Source organism: Polypterus senegalus, chromosome 9, assembly GCF_016835505.1.
Source record: "Polypterus senegalus isolate Bchr_013 chromosome 9, ASM1683550v1, whole genome shotgun sequence".
Taxonomy (NCBI): domain Eukaryota; kingdom Metazoa; phylum Chordata; class Cladistia; order Polypteriformes; family Polypteridae; genus Polypterus; species Polypterus senegalus.
Window position 1 is genome coordinate 113,413,654 of NC_053162.1, and position 16,610 is coordinate 113,430,263.

Below are 16,610 nucleotides of genomic sequence, written 5' to 3' on the forward strand. Positions count from 1 at the left end.
ACATAAAATATAATCTTGAAGAATGTTCAAATTTTGCTACATTAAATCTGCTTAAAGGGGTTCACGTTTAACTTACTGCCATTGCCAAATACTAATTTCCATAAATTAGTATCCCCACAATGTTTACACTATGTTAAGAATTTTCCTTAGTCTACCATTTAAAATAAAAATTAGGAATATTTTACTTTTTGATCCTTTATGAATGTTTTACTTGGAGATTCAATGAATGTAAGAAGAAAAGTTTGCCAGTTATTAAAAAAAAAATACCTACATTAATGCTGTATGCCAAATGCATCAATAAATAGAAATCAGAATGGACATTTTATTTTATGAATTCAAAAGAAATTGCTTTCAAGTATTTTTAGACAGAGAATACACAGAGCTACAGGAGTGCAATTAGAAAAGGAATACAGTTGCTGGCATTGCAATTGTTTACTTTAAATTTTTAATGTTGAATCATCCTTTATTTTGGTTCCTAACATTCTTAGAATGGATCTATGCAGTAAGTAATGAATCTGAAGGATTGTTATGGAGTGTACATGTAAGACTTTTATTTAACCCTACTCATTACTTTCATAGTCTGATTCCTAGAAAAAAAAATCCAGATGGGGTGGGATATTTCAACAAGTGTAGCAAATAAATTTTTTTACTTTATCAGAGTATCAAATAATTAAAAAATTAGGTCTAAATTGACAGTCTTGCTATTCAAAGTATAACACATCGACCACAAATATTATGGTTAAAGACATAAGGAACAAGTTTAACAAACTAACACACATGAATATATATGTACATAAATTTATTTTTTAAAGTATATAACCTAAAGCCATATTGCAAACTCAAACACGCCATTATGAACTCTGTAAACAGTGTCTGTGTATATATCACATACAACCAGTAAAAAGTGCAGACAAATCCTTTTCTTTTTCTTTTCTTGTTCCTTCTCTACTGTAACTGTATATGTTTTGGGTAACATTGTTTTCTCTTTTAGTTCACTGTCCTATTAACTTTCCCTTTAGTTAATGTTTTGGGTAACATTGATAAATACAGATAATCTCATTGTTATGTGATTATGTAATATATAATGTTACAGTGTCTGCGGTGGGCTGGCGCCCTGCCCAGGATTTGTTTCCTGCCTTGCTCCCTGTGTTGACTGGGATTGGCTCCAGCAAACCCCCGTGACCCTGTAATTAGGATATAGCGGGTTGGATAATCGATGGATGGATGGATAATGTTACAGTGTCGTTTTCATTGGATTATCTACCCTTTAATAAAATTCATTTATATAAAAAAGTGCAGATAAAACCAGGAATTTTAAAGTTTTCAATCAATATCTTTTAATAAGAAACCATAAAATTGATTTAAAAATAAAGGCAAGACGCTACTGATTGGCTCCCTTACCTTATGGTGAATGGCTACTATAATACACTTTTCATGTAATATATATATATATATATATATATATATATATATACACACAGTATATATACTGTAAATATATATATATTTATATATATATATATATATATATATATATATATATATATATATATACACACGAGGGATGTCAAAAAGTTTCCACTTTTTTTAACTCTGTTTATTAAGAGTTTTAAAAACAAATTACATCACTTTTCTACATAATCACCTTTGTTTGCAATGCAATTGTCCCAGCATTGTACAAATTTTTTACTACCCATTTACTATTTCTCCCGCCTTTACATTTAAACTCTGCCTCCTGTTAGCCCAGCACCTTTTCTTTTCTTTTCATTGCAGCAGATGACACAGGTGTTTGCTATTTATTTATTGAAGAAGCCAACTGAGGACCTGTAAGATGCTTATTTTTCAAATTACAGGCTCTAATTTTCTAATTGTCATATGTAATTGTGCCTCTGGGACTTCCCCTTCATGTTCTACTCAGATTAGAACTAGTTTGCTTTCTTTTTTTTAAGCCATTAATAGACAATTTTGTTTGAAACCTGTCATATGGAATAACTTTCCTTTTGCAAAGAAACATTAAAGACTGACATATTTCTTTGAGAAAGCCATGTTATTTTTTCTATTTTTGAATCCAGAACTAAGCATCAGGAATTCCTTTACCTTGGAACCCAAGTGAACAGAATAACACATTTCAGCAGTGCTATAATGCAATTACAAAGGTTTCTTAATGTAATCAATTAGCATTGAAAATGAGCAATTAAGGATAAGCTAATGGAGTTGACCATTAGGACAGTATAGGAATATCTCAGAAAATGGGGCTTTGCAGCAACATGTGAATGATAAATTAAACATAAGCCATTACACACTGTAATGGTCATTAGGAACAATTGGATGTATTTTTAAATTAATTCTGTGGTTTCACATTATAAGGTATACAAGCATACATAAGTACATACATACACACACATCTATACACATAGATGTAATTAAGTGAGGAACATTGTCAGTGTCCATATAAAATGTATGTATATATGAGCTTTTGTGTGTGGAATTTTTATATTTTACTTGTGTAGATTTTTGTAGATACTATTGTTTTCTGCCCTTTCACAAAGGCATGTGTAAATTAACTTGAAACTTTTAACTATGAGTGAGTTTGCTTTACTGTGCCCTGCTAAAAGCTGATTCCCTTTTCAAAGCAATCTGACACAAGCACAGAGATGATTTAAAGTAACCAATCAATATAACATGTATGACTTCAGAAGATGATTTGAAACAAGACTATTTGAAGAATACAGAGTAAAGAATAAATAACATGCAAACTAGCCTTTACATGGAAAAATTATTTTTGTAATAGAGACAAGAATTTTATCTTAATGATCACTTTGATCAATGTAGCATTACTCTTTGAGTTCCCAACTTTAAATGAATTGATTGATTTCCACAATGTATAAATAAATTAGATTTGTGATTAAATAATTTGATCCTACAAAAGAAAGAAAGCAATGTGCTTACTTGGCTGTATGGTCAGCTGAGTTCCATTTCCAAATATGAGTTTCCAACCTGTACCTCCACTCATCACACAGTGTCACAACTAATGCACGTAACTAATATTTAATAGTATAGATTACTGTGAATATTTCCTTTAGCAATGTATCAGAAAATAAAAATATTTAAATTCAGCAAAATGACTTAAGAAATATATAATGTAATGTGTATCTTTTAAACATTCTACAAGTAAAATGATTTTTTGTTTTCAAATTGATCTATGAAAAGACAAACTGTAGAGTATGGCTGGAAAAATAAGGGGTTCCTTCGTTTGTCTAACAGTATATTGTATTTAAGTAAAACTAAAAACTAATTTGATTAATGTTAAATATTTTTTAGTTTCAGAAAAAAAGGAAACATAGATTTCCAGTTATGAATTTAAAACATTAACTAAATCATAATCTTTAAAATGTACTGATATGTGAATCATTTATTAGTCGTAATATCATTATTATTGATTGTCTGAAACACCAGAACTGTAAAATGACAAATATTCTTAAAGCAACTCATTCCAATTTCGATTTTTTTGCATCCAGGGCTTGTTTGAAGCAAAACACAGAAACCAACTGAGGACAGGGCAGTCACAGTGACACCCATGGTGTTTAGCCACCAATTAACCTAAAATACAAGTAGACTTAAAACACTGTACCAGGGAAAAATAAATAAATAAATAAATGAAAAATAAAAGGACAAAGTAGCAATATTTAAACTCTACAAAGACAGAAAATAGGTGCATGATTGAACTCTGGAAACTAGATATGGATATGTAAGGCAGCAGCAACAACCACACCATAAAAATGTAACATTGCAAGCAGAAGAAACAAATTCAGGTTGCTTTCATTTTTAACAGTTAAAATTAGTCCATATATGAAAAACAAGAAGAAAAAGAAGAAGGAAAAAAAGTTTTGCCACTTTTCTGTGACCATAATAAAAAACACATTTTCAGAAAATAGCAGATAGATGGACTAAATCCAATATATTAATATATTCAACCTTTCTCTAGAAAATATTACTATGATTATATAACTGTCCATTGATATAATTACATAAGCAGCTTTTTGGACTAAATCACTTACTTGGGACAACAATTAAATGAGTTCCATTTCCAAACGTAAGTTTTCTGCCTGCATCATTCACACAGTGCAATCATGCTCAACAAATATTGTTTACTTTTGCTGTTTAGGTAAAATTCAACAACTAAGCATATTTTGCATTGCAATCATATTTAATCTAACTGAATCACTGTCTATCACAGTGAAGCTTGCATGTGGACAAAAATTCACAGAGCTACATGAAATTAACAAACATGAAGTCCCAACTTCAGGAATGTTTTCTTTGGTGAAATACTTTGTAAAGACTTAATTAGTTATTGTATTAATTTAAAAATGTTAATCAAAAATGGAATGACCCCATGACAATAAAAAAGAAAGAAAATGTTATACTATTATGGTAAAGAAAGAGTAACATGTTATTTCATAAACAAAGAACTAAAATTTCTATTAACACTGTTTGCAGTATGCCACAATTAAAGTAAAATGTAGCCTTTTATGACTCTGAAATACATTGTGTTTGAGAAAGCTATGCTATCAAATAAATATTAGATAATTCATACATTTTTAAATATTTACTTTTTAAATGTTGTTATTAATATAAAATACACCTCAGTTTTCTTACACTTTCTAAAATAATTTCATCAGAATCCCCAGTGTCTTTCATCCTAGAAACTGCACCATTTTCATATAGTTATTTTGAATTTTTAGAAAATAAACCTTTTCAAAAATAAGTAATACTAATTTGTAATGCTAAAAAGATGTTATCCTTTTGAACATGTCTTTGTCAAACACATTTTTAGTAATTTAAAATACTTATTTTTTATTTTAATGTTAGAACTGCATTATAAGAGAAAAGAAATATTAATTAGTCAATACCTGGGTTTACAATAAGCTGCGTTCCATTACCAAATATTAGCTTGTTGCTTCCAGTTCCATAATTCACACAGTGTTACCATCCATAGCAAAAATTGTGTAATAGCATTAAGAGATAATTCAGAAAAACATAATGGTGGAGTATGAAGTCAGTAAACAAAGCAATGTAATGTTATGAATTGTCCAGTCTATTGCAACATTTTTGCACTGGGCATTTCTCTGAGTGGTGCATGGAAGGTATTACTGCCATCAAACATTGTTAGTATATTATTTTGATTTCATTCTCAGGTTTCTAATTCCCTTTGTTTGATATGGTTTTCACTACATATGTTCCTATAAAACTTTATCTCTCCTTAGGCAATTTTGTTTATTTTTCTAAAATGACAAGATACATTTTATGATGAATGTAGGTTTATAAATTCCCAAAGATATAAGACACACTCCAAAAATGTAATATTAACCCACTGTCCTTTGGAATTATTAGTGTTAAACAAAGACGAATAAGAAAAAAAGTAAGCTTGATGTTCATCAAGAAAGTAACCACTGAAAAAAATCAGCCTGAAACTTGTATCTGTCTATTAAGTATTTTAATATTATTTATACTGCATAATTCAAAAGGTATAAAATATTCAAATATAATCCTACAAACTGATGTACTTAATGTAAAACACACCTCAATTGTATTATATCCAGAATACACAATGTATCTCATCTTACAAATTATATCATACTGATTTGAGTATTTAAATTGTTCATCAAATTTAGAATATTATGAATTTTTTTTAAAAGGCTAAGTATAATACTGATGACATATTCTGTGACTTTTATCAAAGTGTCACATTATCTATAACAAAATGGTTTGTCAAACATATTTATAGTAATATAATTCCCTTTTTTCAGAATTAAAACTGCACTGTAAAAGAAAAGAAATAATAATTAGTCAATACCTGGTTTTACGATGAGCTGTGTTCCATTGCCAAATACTAGCTTGTTTGCACCACCATAATTCACACAGTGTTACTATCCTTAGCAAAAAATGCATATTAGGATTACTACACGATTTTGGAAAATGATCATGGGGGAGTAGGAGTATATTAGGAAGAAGGCAGGAAAGCGTGTGAATAGTCCTGTCTTTTATACATTTTGTGCATTACCCATTTTTATGAGTGGTGCAATGTGGAAGGGATGGCACCATCTAATACCTAATAGTATTTTGATTTCTGGCTGAGGTTTCTATTTAAATTGTGTGCTACACCAATTATGTTAGGATAGAGTTTGATTTTCTGTAAACGCAAAGCAAGAAAATAGATAGATTTATGGATAGAGGGACAATAAAAAGTTTTCTTTTAGCATTTTATTCTCTAAAATAACAAGATGGATTTCATCAACAATGATCTTAGAACATATAACACCACAAATATAGTATAAGATGCACACTAATGCTGTTAAAATGTAGTATTAATAAACTGCCTTTTAGCACAATTGATGTCAGAAACAGAAAAAGTACAATGAATAAAAGAAAAATCAGCCATTGGAAATTTCAACCTGATTGTTGACACCCAACACATGCATATCTTAGATCTAAACTTTTCATTTGTTACTATTAGACTTCATACAACCTTCTGTATTTCTTTAACTTCCTAATATCTGAGTGTATACTGTAGGTTGTTTTTATTTCAGCATTTTACTATAATGAATTCAGAGAAACCAGCCTGTCAAAAAACGTAGACCATTTAGAACTAATGGCTGACAAGTTTGCATGTTACATGGTAAACAGTTTCAAAGCAGTGAAAAAAATAAAGTTTTCATTTTTTTGTTCATTATTTTTATTAGATTTTAAAATGTTTCTCTTTTTATGTGCTTTTAAAAAACCACAAACAGATGTATTCTAATTTAAAAAAAAAATAGCTTGTCGTCAGCAGCAGGTTTTGTTTCAACTGATTTTGTGTTGTAATGAATCTTAACTGCATCCTCTTAAAAGTTGCATTTTTTTGTGCCTAAACAATCAATGATAGAATGGTAATGGTCATAAATTGGTGTTCATTTATATAAAGATGAATAAATCACTTTTTAAAATAATAAAAATCTATATTTTTTAAACCCATTGAAATTTTTTCAATTTTAAATATGACTAAAACTAACATTTCCAATTTTTGATGGCTTTAATTATATTGGGAATTAGAATTTTATACTGCTACTGTTGTTAAATAAAAGGTACATGGGAAAAATAAAAAGAAAAAAAATAATAATGAAGTTTATGAATGGATAGACCGATAACTATAATATTTATGACACATGAAATATAATTATGCATACAAAAAGGATTTTAAAAAATACAAATGCATAAGATTAAAATAAACTGATTAGGTTCTACGTTTACATCCGACACTGTCTGCTTCATAAATAGTTTTTGTTCACATTTTCAAAAACACTTTCAGTTTTTGAACATAGAGATACTGTACCTTAAATATAATATAAGATGCTTTAATTCAAGATGATGTATTTCATATTTTACAATAAATTTCTATCCATTATCTGATATTAAAAAGTTTAGACATACCCCCATCACAACTATTGTAGTTTATTTCAGATACATTTTTAAGATCCTACTCTGATGTCATATAAAAAAAGTGATTTCCAGATATTATGAAAATATATTTTAAAACAGTCAGTAGACCACAGAATTTCAGAAACATATGCATATTAATCAGCATTTTATATTAATATGTAATGTGTAGGATGTAGTAGATCATAGAACAGAAAAATATTTTTAAAGTGTCACCCATGCAATACTTTGCAACAAAAGGCAAAATAGAATTTTACATTTAATACTCTTCTGAATAATTTATCTGGCATTTTTAAAAATACTTCATCTCCCTTTAAAATAAGCCTTGATGTAATTTAAAGTAAATGTAATAATATTTACTATAAAGCCAGTCATACTGTATGTTATTGTTAAGAATAATAACCCATTCACTATAAACTTTTGCCAATGGAACCAACATAAAATCATAAAGAAGCAGAAAAATTAATAATAATAATTCTAATATTCTATAGAAACACAGAGAGACTTACGTGGTTCTATAATTACTCTGGTACCATTTCCAAACAAGAGTTTATCATTTCCTCCACGATTCACACATTAATATATGTCACATTAAAAACTAACTGAGTTAAAAGATAGCAGTTATGATCGTGAAACCGCTGACCACACTAAAAATTTTAACTTACCATGAAAGAAAAATAGTATCTACTAAAATAGAACCAATTATTCTACATAAGAAATTTATTTTGAGATTACAGTGGATTTTTAAGGAAAGCACTTATAGGAAATACAGTGATGTTTATTTAGATTTTTTTTTTTAAGATAGTACATATTATAATTAGATAATCTATACTATATACTTAAAATTACCAAATTAAGACACTCGGAAAACAATTCTGCATATATAAATATCTTTACGTTTATAGTAAACTTTCACAAAAACATAAAAATAAATAACTGGCAGCAGTAAAAAGTAGATCTGAACATATTGTAATGTAATAGTAACTTTCTTAACTTGTTACTGAACAATTTACATTTCCAAATTAAAGGTTTTGAACGCCTCCATCTACATATTTCATTTAGGACTTAATTCCCCAATTCATGATGCTGAACTGGTTTAAACAGTTTTGAGAATGTTGTTATTATATCTCAAACTTATTTCTCCTTATTTCATACACAAGTAACCAAACAGGTTTTCTCCGAATAAAAACTATCAAATAAATGTACTTACTTGGCACTATGATCAATTGAGTTCCATTACCAAATATAAGCTTCTGATTTCCACCACTCGTTGCACAGTGTGATAAACAATGCATATATCTAATCTATAGTTTACATTCTAAATTTCATAGAAAAAATACTGTACATAAATCTTCACAGAAAATGAATGTGTCATAGTTTATCTTGTCCATTCTTAGACAACACCAAAATAAAATTATATGTATTGGTAGAAGATAAATGTTAAAACATATTGACTATCTATAAAACCATTTCATATTGTATTTACAATATGATCTCAATTATCACAATTATGAAAATAATTAAAAAGCCTAATACTGATACAGATTAAGAGCACAAAATAATTTGTATTTAGTTTCCAAAGAATTATTTTAATTTTCACATGATAAGGCTGGAGTTAGAAAACTTTTGCAGCTGAAGGAAGAATTGATATGGCTTGAATTATGTAAATATTTTGCTTGTAAATTTTAATTACACAAAATGAGGGAAGTTCATGCTGTTTTCCGATTAGTTTTCCTCTTAAAACACTGTTTTCCCCCGAATACTGCATTTGTGTCTCCTCTATCCCAAAGATGTTAATGTTAGCAATTAACTGTAAAACTATGAGTGAGTGTATTGGATATAACAATAGATGAATGCTTGTAAATAAGTAAGTAAATCTTAGAGTAATATAATATACAAACAGATTGCCTGTTATAGGCACAATTAATGGTCTCAAGTTACCCATTATGACTAATATTTTGACATTAAATTAAACGTTTTGAAATCAACTATTACAAGCAAAGTTCACTGAATAGGAATACTGTCCTATGTACCCTAAAAATATTTTATTTCAATACTACATTACTATTTTTATAAAATATACTTACTTGAATTGATAATCAGCCTTGTCCCATTCCCAAATACAATATTTTCATAACTAGCTGTCACACAATGGCACACCCTCATTCAATATGTTGCTGAGCAAAGATTTGAGTGATAAGGTTTTCAGCATACTGTTAAAGTTTAGTAATTAGTGTCAAGGTTTTTGATCCCACTACTAATAAAAAAATCCAAAATTCTAAAATTGAGTACAATATTATGTATTAGTATCAATTTTAAATTGGCATTTACTATTCAATAGTACCACTAGTTATTTTTGAAAACACAAGTGCTTTAAATCATACATTGTATCATTTCTTTTATGTTACTGTTTTTTTTATTATTATTATTACTATTACTAATGCATATTATAAGACTGTAAAGCTGTATTAAATAGATTATAATAATTTTAACAAAGTAACTTACCTGGTTCAACCACAACATTAGATCCATTACCAAATACAACTTTCCTGTTGTCATACACACAGTATAATGGTGTTGATCAAATACATCACTCAGAATTCATTAACTACAGAACGCAATAATATTTTAAATTACCTGCATACAAACAATAATAACATACTGTTATTACTAACTGTGCATGTTGCCATTTACAGCAATTTCATTTTAAAGAAATAATACTCAGTTTTTTTGGAGACCATTATAATGACAGAGCATAATGTAATTTGAAAGAAACCAATCAAATAATTCAATTTATCTTAAGATTCTTAAAAATTGTTTCACTGTCACAAAGTAAACTTGCAGCAACCAGCAGTTCGACAAATAATATGAACTAAATACTAAATGTAGTGCTTAACCCTTTTTTAATAACACAAACAAGTCCTGAATGTTCATTAACAATCCAGCAGTTTTGAATGTTATTATTATCATTATTATTATCACCATAATTAATAATAATAAAACAAAATGTGTTTATTATGAGTCTTAAAATTAGTCCCTGAAGTAACCCTTGATATTATAACCCTGCATGGAGTTACATACAATATTATGCTTTTATACTTTTCAAAGCAGCAATATTTTAATTTTTTTTCCTCTAAGAATAATACACAATAATAGTTTAATTAGATCATTCATAACTGTCTTTAATCTGTTATTTGCATACTTGCTTCGGCCTACACCTGTGTTTGAATTTTGCTATTAAACTGTACTGTAACAAAAGACTTTATCAGAAAATAATTAATTAATACTGCTGCTTAAAACAGCATAATTACTTGGTGCATGGTATTGTTAACAAATACATTGGTAAAACGTATTCATTTATATTTGTTGATAATTTATTGCGTGTATCCATGGAGATGTGTATATTTATTAATTATTAATTTATTATTAATATACAAATGTGCCTGATATTATATATATATATATATATATATATATATATAATTTGATATACATTTACATATATATATCAAAATACCTTGTCAAGAATATCTATATTTTACTTTAATAAAAACATTGCCTTAATTGCATGAATTTTAGCAGTTTTTTTAAGTACTAGGCTTCTTGCCGCAGTTCACGTTTTGAAGTTTACGGGCTCAAATTCTGCATACGTGTTTTAACAGGACGATGAGAAGTATTAGAAAATAGATTAATATACTGCTTATGATATTTGACTTTGTGCTACTTCAAACCAGTTTTGGGACTGGACGCCGGTTTAGTACTTTCAGGGCTCACTCAAACCCCCATACTTACCCACTCCCGGGCCAATGTAGAATCAGTAATCAACCTTAAAACGCAAACTTTTGCGCGACTGGAAATCAGAGTACACGTTGAAAATGTACATCAACGGGGAATAACACTGAAATCCCATAGGAACAGTGACAGCCAGAAATTTTAAATGAAAAAACATCAAATTTAATAAAGATAAATAAATAATAAAACTTACTTGGTTTAACAATTAATTGAGTCCCGTTGCCAAATATAAGCTTGTAGTTACCCTGAGACACACAGTGAAAAAGAACAAAACGAAAACTGTCCCAATATCATTACTGAAGAAACTAAAGCCTCGTCCATTGTTATTATTTATAGTACATGTACATTAATGTATCGACTCATACTGCATCAATAATATCAACATTTTCATATATAAAATTTGAACAAAATGTATAGGCGCTTTCAACATCAAATAATTGTACACTTCCAAATGTAAGTACCTATAATGAAGTATAATATCTCTTCACCCCGGTTTCTGTAGATCCGCTATCCCTGACCCACTCCTTTTGGTCCAGCCATATGCTTTCTAAAAGCCAATTCGTTTGGTTTCATGAACATACCATTTAATCGAATCTTCTCTCGTATTTTCCCAATTGTTATAATAATTTAGTTTTAAATTTAAAGACAATTTAAATAACAAGAGAGCATTAAACATGAGAAAACACAGAAGTGAAAATTAAGCTGAGGGTAGATTAAACCGATTAGTTGTTTTCTACCCTGTTGTTTGCAAAAATTAAGCAAACTTTTGGAATAGTAAATGCTGTGAAATCAAATGTGTCCCCTTTGCAAATAAGATTTAAGTTACATTAAAAAAGGGTTGAAACAAAAGTCTGCAGACACTGTGGATCCATGGACTCAAGACTGAAAATTATGATGGATGGAAGTGTGCAGTTCACAATGATTTTGCATACATGTGTTTACATGAGCTGCAATAACGTCTATTTCAAGTGTTCCCTTAAAAGATGTATGCACCACGTTTTATTGCTAATTCACTCTGTTAAATAACTTCAACATCTGGCATGTTTTTAAAGGTTACCTAACCAAAACATCTTTAAAAGCTGGACACATTATTTATACAGCGTTTTTAAAACGGAATTTAAAATTGTTCGATACTTAATATTTTTTGTTTAAATCGGTAAATGATAAAAGTAATATGTGCCCTATTAACTCGAGAAATCAGGTAAGTACTGTTTCTTTCGGGACATTCATTTCAGTGGTTTTGCTGGACATCACGGATCTCTAACTGGTTTGCATTAGAAAGTGCCACAAAATAAATAATTAATTAAAAACCGTTTCAAGAAAATACGCCATGGCACCAAGAGATGGCAATACTCATTGAAAGCAGTACACCACCTAGAGTTCTGAAAATAAGAATACCTTTAACACGACACAATAATAACTCAGAATTTAACAGGATCCGTACTAAAGTTCAAAATGCTTAAAGCTCTAGGAATGAAAGAGTTATTATATTTACTCCTCTTTAGCCTTGGAAATCTAAATCTGCAATCTGATTGCAACAAATTAAATTTAGGAAACAGAAAATGGGTACTGTTTGAAAAAAATCACCTTTACAGCTCAATGACAGAAGGTTACTGCAAACCAATAATTTCACTACTCAACATTGTTTAGACAGGTTATATTTTAAATTCTAAGGTTGCTAAATCGATATATAAAACTACATTTAAATTTGGATGATCTTGGTAAGAAATATTTTAATAAAATTTAAAAATCACTTGGAAAGCAACTTTTAAGGTCCTAAAAATTAGCTTAATTGACTTCCATGATAAAAATTTTTGCAATAATTTTACATATAAGGCAATTAAATATATGCAAACATAAGCCACATCTTCCACTTTCATTAAAATAAATCAGTACTATATATATTTTAAATTAAGATGATGACATTATATATAAAGGATTAATTTAAACTGAAAATGCTTCCCACACAAATAGTTTTAGAAATGTACTTACTTGAATCAACTACTAGTCTTGTTCCATTTCCGAATACAAGCTTATTATTCCCAGTATTCACACAGTGACATTCATCAATTCAAAATGGTACAGAAGGAAAAAAAGTTTTCCAGAAGATGCTTTTTACTTTTTTTCCAAGCGTAATGTATGTTATCTTGACATTTAAACCATTAATTCAATGATGTATTTTGTTACCTGCTTATTCAGTTCTGAATTGTGGTGAATTATTGCTCATCTTAGAACCAGTCAGGCCATTACAGGACACAACAACGTTTGCAAATACAGTATATACATTTACTCTTATATTGTCAGTTTAGTGCAAATAACCTAAACTGCATATCTTTGAAGATACAAGAACAATAACTTCAGAGAGACACAGTGATTCGCCATGATTTAAACCTTCTTGATCTGAGGCAGAATTATGAACCACTATGCCATCCTGCAACTGGCATTTAAACTAATTCTGAATGTATTATGTTTTAATGAAACATAAGAGAAATTAATTACTTTTATTATACAAGAAATCAACAGTTACAAGGATATAAATAATATATTCCTACTCATTGCAGCTTTAGCATTTTAATTTATTTTTCGTTTCAACAATATCAGCATGATTTATTTGTTTTACTGCCTGCTCCTAAATTTTAAATAAACTGTTTTCTTGTGTATGTTTCTATCATTATAAGCGGAGAAATAGTCAATAAAATATATATTTAGGCTTAATGCTATACTTACTAATAGCATAAATAGTCAAGAGGTAACCTGTGCATGTATGCAGATATGAACAAAACGAATTTTTCACACACACACACACAATCTAAAAGAATGTGTTAATTTGTTAAACTAGAGCAAAATGATAAAGAAAATATTAAGTAAATACAATTAATTGTGTTAGAAAACAACAATTATTCTGGTTCTGTGAATTTTAAATGCATATTTCAGAGCATATGCAATGTTAACCCTTTTTTGGATTAATTTATTCGTCTACTTTTGCAAACAAAAATTTCAGACTAAGTACTAGAATATTAAATATACTTACTTGGATTAACTATTAGATATGTCCCATTTCCAAAGACAATCTTATTTCCCATATCCACACAGTGACACACTACCTTTCAAAATGTTGCATACCAAATATTACAGCTATGGGGTGCTCTTCCTATATTTGTACTTGAGTCTTTTTGAACCAATGCGATTTAAATAATGAAATAATAAAGGCATTCAAAATATCAATTACATAGCGAATGTGCTAGAAAATTAAAGCCTAGTCTCTAGGCGCAGATCTGTGACGCAAATAAATAAACAAATACATTAAATAAATAAAATAGTTGGCACTTTAAACGCTTTGTCAAAATTTGTACAAATAAGCTACAGTAGGAGAAAGAGATGACTCAAAGAAAGTGTATGGAGTACGTTCAATTTCTGCACTAATGACAAAGGATACGATACTATAAGTAATAAAGATGTTGAAACGATTACAGAGATGTGGCGGTGTTGGGTAGAAATAGACCAACAAATGCCTGCATCTGAAATTAGCGGTAGATCGATTAGTTACCAAAAATGAACAAACTGATGGACGGACTATCAGTTTCAAAGACATCAACCAATAAACAAAGACATGGGACATCTTCAGGCTCCCAAACTTCGTGCACCATTAAATTCAGCATCTTCTACCTGACACTTTGCTTTGCAGTTCTCTCATACTTCTGCTTCCTGGGTAGCTCCAGAAAACTTGACCGCACTTTTTGTTGTAACAAACTTGCTAGCAAATTTAAGGAAAGTGTTTTTTATCTTTTTTTTTCCACTCTTAAAATTACAGTCCACATTCCTGTAAGTTTTAGAACAGAGCGAATTCTCACCATTTAACTTCAGTCTTAAGTTAATAATTGTCTTCTTGAGTGACATCAGTCTGGCTTTCACTAGATGACGGCTTAAGCTGCATAGTCGAACATCGTGATAAGCAGGGAATTCCAATAATATTAAGTGTTTATGTGGCATTTCAACTTTAATATTATATTTTGAATTATTTTGTAATGCTCTGGGTCATACCTTTATATGTGCTTAATACGAATACATTGAAATGAAATTTAGTCTTAAATACTGTACCATTGGTATTATATCAAGTCACGACTGTCTATTAGCTTACTGCACGAATACATTCTTTTCCATTGTTAATTTGCATTTCAATAGTATTTTAACTGTGCTAGTGAAAAAAAAAATAATGTTTACATTTCTATAAATATAAACTTTTTTTTTTCATTTAGTTAAAAAAGAAAAGCACATTGTACGCAGAAAGTAGCTCAAAATTCAACAACCTACAAGACAATATATAAAAAATAAAACTTACTTAATGTAACGATTAGCTGAGTTCCATTGCCAAATGTAAGTTTTTCGGTATTCTGATCCACACAGTAAGAAAATGCAAAACAATAACCACAAAACCACTCAACTTTTAAAAACCTGCAGTAGCACATTACGTAAATGTTCACATTTAAATCAATTTCCTATGAATTCTTGTGACATTATAACAAAAATTACTTGTAAAACTTGCATTCTTGCATGAAATATTTCTAAATAACTGTAAACACACAGCATTACACATATTAGCAAAGTTATTCAAGCAAAATAAAATAAATATTTACTTAACTGTCATGACTTTGAAATGTTCTAATATGCTATATTTAATCTTAATGCAATCATTGGTTAAAATAAAACAGTTCTTGTTTTATTTCTATTATACCATTACTTAAAAAGTTAGTGTTTTAAACTTGAAATAGATTAAACTGTCCTGAACTTACCAGGGATCACAATTAGTTTGCTTCCCGCACCGAAAATAAGTCTACCATACGCAGTACCCTGATTCACACGTCAGTAATGTTGTAGACAAAAAGGTTTTGCTTGATCAGAAGATCGCCACACACGTTTAATTGAAACTGTTTCATAAACGTTTAAGAATAAAAAAATATTTTTTATGTCATGTGAAGAAACACGATGATTAGCAAATAAACCTTAGTAATTATCCTTTTTGTTCAAAAAATATGAGGAAGCACTTTAGTATACTTTAAGTAATCTACTTGGACTTCGTGACTTAGAGTTTATTACAAATGAGTAAGATTTCGTCTCCACAAAGTGTGTAGCGAAAAAACTGCTTCCATTCTTGACTGATGCCCCTTTTATGTGAGATTTGTTTGTTTAACTCCCGATTGCACAAGGTTTGAATAATCAACGACATTCAGTAAGGTATTTGGTGGTTCTAAAGTGTAGCAGTATTTGTACGTGCATAAATGTGTCCTGTAACGAACAGCTGTTCTGTAATGTTATTATCGGGTAGAATCTCTCGTTAATTTATGAAC